A 4,629-nucleotide genomic window follows, 5' to 3' on the forward strand; every position below is an offset into this window, starting at 1 on the left:
GAGCTCAACATGCGACAGAGGAGATGGGTAGAGTTGCTGAATGACTACGAGTGCGAAATTCGTTATCATCCGGGCAAGGCCAATGTAGTGGCTGGTGCTCTAAGCAGGAAGGAGTACTCGGGCCGCCGAGTAAAATCCTTAACAATGACGATCCATTCCCACAGGACCATACAAATCAAGGAAGCTCAAGTAGAAGCTTTGAAACCAGAAAAGGTGGCAGGAGAGACATTAAGGGGAATGGATAAAAACTTAGAAGTCAAGGATGATGGAGTACGTTATCTCATGAATCGAATCTGGACACCGAAATTCGGTGGACTCCGAGACGTCATCATGAATGAAGCACACAAGACTCGATATTCCATCCATCCCGGGTCAGATAAGATGTATCTGGACCTCAAGAAATTATACTGGTGGCCGAACATGAAAGCTGAGATTGCTACCTATGTGAGCAAGTGTCTGACTTGCGCCAAGGTCAAAATCGAATACCAGAAACCATCCGGGCTATTACAACAGCCGGATATACCTGAGTGGAAGTGGGAACGAATAACCATGGACTTCATAACCAAGCTGCCTAAGACATCGGGCGGGCTTGACACCATATGGGTAATCGTCGACAGATTGACCAAATCAGCACACTTCCTACCGATAAAAGAAACCGACAAGATGGAGAAGCTGACTAGAACGTACATCAGAGAGATTGTACGACTTCATGGTGTGCCGATATCCATTATCTCCGATAGAGATAGTAGATTTACCTCACGGTTTTGGCAGTCTCTACAAAAATCATTGGGAACTAGGCTTGACATGAGTACGGCCTACCACCCACAAACCAACGGACAGAGCGAACGAACCATTCAAACGTTGGAAGACATGTTAAGAGCTTGTGTGATAGACTTCGGTAAAGCATGGGATACCCATCTACCGCTTATCGAATTCTCCTACAATAACAGCTATCATACTAGCATCAAAGTCGCTCCATTCGAAGCTCTTTACGGTCGCAAATGCAGATCACCCCTGTGTTGGGCTGAGGTGGGGGATACACAGCTAGCTAGAGGGCAAGTCTCTAATAGCACCCTCACTGGCCCTGAAATCATAAGGGAAACCACAGAAAAGATCGTTCAAATTCGAGAAAGACTGAAAGCGTCTCGCGATCGGCAAAAGAGTTACGCAGACAAACGACGCAAACCCTTGGAATTCCAGGTGGGTGATCGAGTACTACTAAAAGTTTCCCATTGGAAAGGAATGATACGATTCGGCAAACGCGGGAAACTAAATCCAAGGTACATCGGGCCATTCGAAATCCTTGCTAGGATTGGGCCAGTAGCATACAAACTTCGATTACCTCAGGAACTCGACAAAGTACATCCCACATTTCACGTGTCGAACCTAAAGAAGTGTTTGTCTGATGAGACACTCGTAATACCACTCGACGAAATCGAAGTTAACGAAAATCTCCACTTCGTGGAGGAACCAGTCGAAATCATGGATCGGGAAATCAAACGAACGAAACAAAGTCGTATTCCCATCGTGAAGGTCCGTTGGAACGCTAAACGAGGACCCGAATTCACCTGGGAACGCGAGGATCAGATGAAACAAAAGTATCCACATCTCTTCCCAAACTCTTGAAATCCCAGTCAAAATGAAAATTTGGGGACGAAATTCTTTCTAACGGGGGGATGATGTGACAACCGTCAAATTTCGGTCAAGTCAAAGTCAAACAAAGTCAACAAGTCAAACCGGTCAACTCCAATAACCCTTGTATGTTAGGGTTTACGTTATGTAATCACTATACAATTCGCTATTTTAATGAGAAATCATCATTTGGAAAGTTCATGTGTTTGATTTTCCTTAGCCTTAACAGTGCTAAACAACGAACCAAAGCGATAAAACACTATTGCACAATCATCGGGATTGTGTACGACACTAAAACACGGTTTAACGGGGTTTACGAACCTTGCGTTGTGAAGCCGGACACTCAAATTAATCACAAACGAAACCTCTCTAAATCGTTTTCACTCTATCTCTTTCTATTTGAAATCTCTCCCAAATCTCTCTCAAAAGTTACTTTAACTTTTTGTAATCATTTGGGTCATATCGACCCTTAACCGGGTCAAAAACCACTTGAAACGGGGTAAAAACGGGTAAAATAACCTTAAGGAACCAAAACCCTCCTATTAGAAGCGAAAACTCTCATGAGAAGCCTCTCAGGACCGAAGCCTCTCAGGACCGAAGCCTCTCATGAGAAGCCTCTCAGGACCGAAGCCTCTCATTAGAAGCCTCTCAGGACCGAAGCCTCTCATGAGAAGCCTCTCAGGACCGAAGCCTCTCAGGACAGAAGCCTCGCATGAGAAGCCTCTCAGACAGCCCATGCGAGAGGTCTCGCAGACGGCCCCTTTTTACCGGTTTTTCGACTACGACTTCGTTTTAACTCTGTTTTTCATTATTTTAACGTGGGATTTTCACCCAAAACTTTATTTTATAAACTAAGGCCCCAAAATATATAAATCTCCAGGGTTTTTATAAAAATATATTAAAAGAATTAGTGGTTGAACTAATTATTGAGGGAATATTTGCTTTTCCTTAATTTATGGCAAAAGCAAACCACCACCACCTCACTCTATGATTAGCCACTCTTTCCACTACTCCTTGTCACCTTAGTGGACCTTTACACCCAATCTCCAACTCTTCCCACGTTCTAAGAGCTGGAGGATTGATCCTCTCTCCTCATTCTCCATAAAGTTCTTTCATTCTACACTTAGCAACCAAAGGACACTCTCCAAAATTCTCTCATCTTTTCTCTCAACTTCAAGAACTTCAAGGCTTTCTTCAGGGATTTCTTTCTTCAATTAGTAAGTATCTTCATCATTCATATAATTATTAAACTCCATTCTACTCAAATCATTGATATCTTACACAAATTCCATCTTATTCGGTGTTAGATTCTCGAATCATCAAGACATCTTCTTAGTGTTCTTGGGTTGAACACTTCCTCTATCTCACTTTCATCTACTGAAATCACATAAGGTGAGTTCATACCCCTACATTTACATGTTTTTCTTAAGTTTTAAGGGGGGAATACAAGTAAAATCATCAAGAACACAATTAAACTTTTTCTATCAGATTACATCAGAAAAGATGAACTTCGATCACGGACTGTTTTGGTCAACTTAAATATTTTAGTTTTCAAAACTGTTCCAGGTGCAAGTAGTTCAAACTCTTAGCTTTAAAATGGCTACTTGTACATCTCCATATGATTTTTCTACAATTTATGGTGATTTTTACAAAACTGCCTATCATTTCAGAGGCAAACCCGGACCAGTCTGTGATTATGAACATTTTCACCTCTGTTACAGATCACTAAAAATCATGATAAAATTTATGAACAAACTAGACTCATATTCCAAACTCTAAGAATTTGCGGATTTGGATTTAGAGCCTTGATGATTTTTCTATAAATTTTCTAAGAACAGTAACAGAAACTGTATTCAACGAAAAGTTGCTGTCAATTTCATTTCACCTTGTAACATGTTGAGCAAGGTGTATATCTTTATGTGATTATATGTTATTGCAATATATGACATTTTATCTTAATATTTAGACACACATCAGTTTACAAATGGATTTGGACATATAAAATATAAAGAATAACAAGTGATTATAATCAAAGTACAACCGATACATTCAAACATTTAATAAACTATTTTGAATATAGTTTGCATACATTACTACGTACTACCCTTGGTTGATAAACTATAATAGGTATAGTTTATGATACATTACATAACACATACATTTAAAAAGGGTACATTTATACAAAGGATATTTTCATTAAGCAAGGTACGGCCATACGGTACCAAGTTTTCATAACACATAATTTCGTTAATGACTTTGTGAGACATTTACTTCAAATTACCATTAAGTCCTGTATTGTAACCAGAGTCTCCTTGAGGGAGAGCGTGATAGTTGTGTATAGATCTATATTGGGTTTGACAAACCCACACCTAAACTGCATGCAACAGTTAGACCGATAGGTCTGGGGTGACAAATGTCATAACATTTCCGACGCCTGAAGAACGTCGTTTTAGGCAACCTTGGTCATAGTATGGTTATAATAAACTCACATAAAGTATTAATAAACATTGGAATTTACGGGAACTTCATTAAAATTTAACGAGTTTATGTCGATTTAAACTTGCATTGTTTTACTATAAATATGACAAATTACTTGTACATTTCGGTCTTTGGGTTTTAAGACTACATTTACACATTAAGGAAAATATTGGATTTTCTAACACAAATACTACTTTTACAAACGAAAGGCTTTTAATAATACCAAACAAAAGCTTATGAACTCACCAACCCTTGTGTTGACACTTTTTCAAACAACTTGTATTCTCAGGAAATCATTAAACAGGTAACCAAGTGCATTTGAGGATGGGACGCTAAGGCGTCTACTATTTCATATTTTGTCAACATAATGTAATTGATTCGTAAACATGTAATTCATACAATGATGTAACTTTTTCAATTATATATATGTTGGTTGGGTTTGCTTGAATTACTATTACAATTGTTGTTATGATACTATACATGAAGTCCTCCACCCCCGGACATTTCCGCCATCCTTGG

Source organism: Lactuca virosa, chromosome 8 (genome assembly GCF_052849685.1).
Source record: "Lactuca virosa cultivar CGN04683 chromosome 8, Lactuca_virosa_CGN04683_v6, whole genome shotgun sequence".
Lineage (NCBI taxonomy): Eukaryota > Viridiplantae > Streptophyta > Magnoliopsida > Asterales > Asteraceae > Lactuca > Lactuca virosa.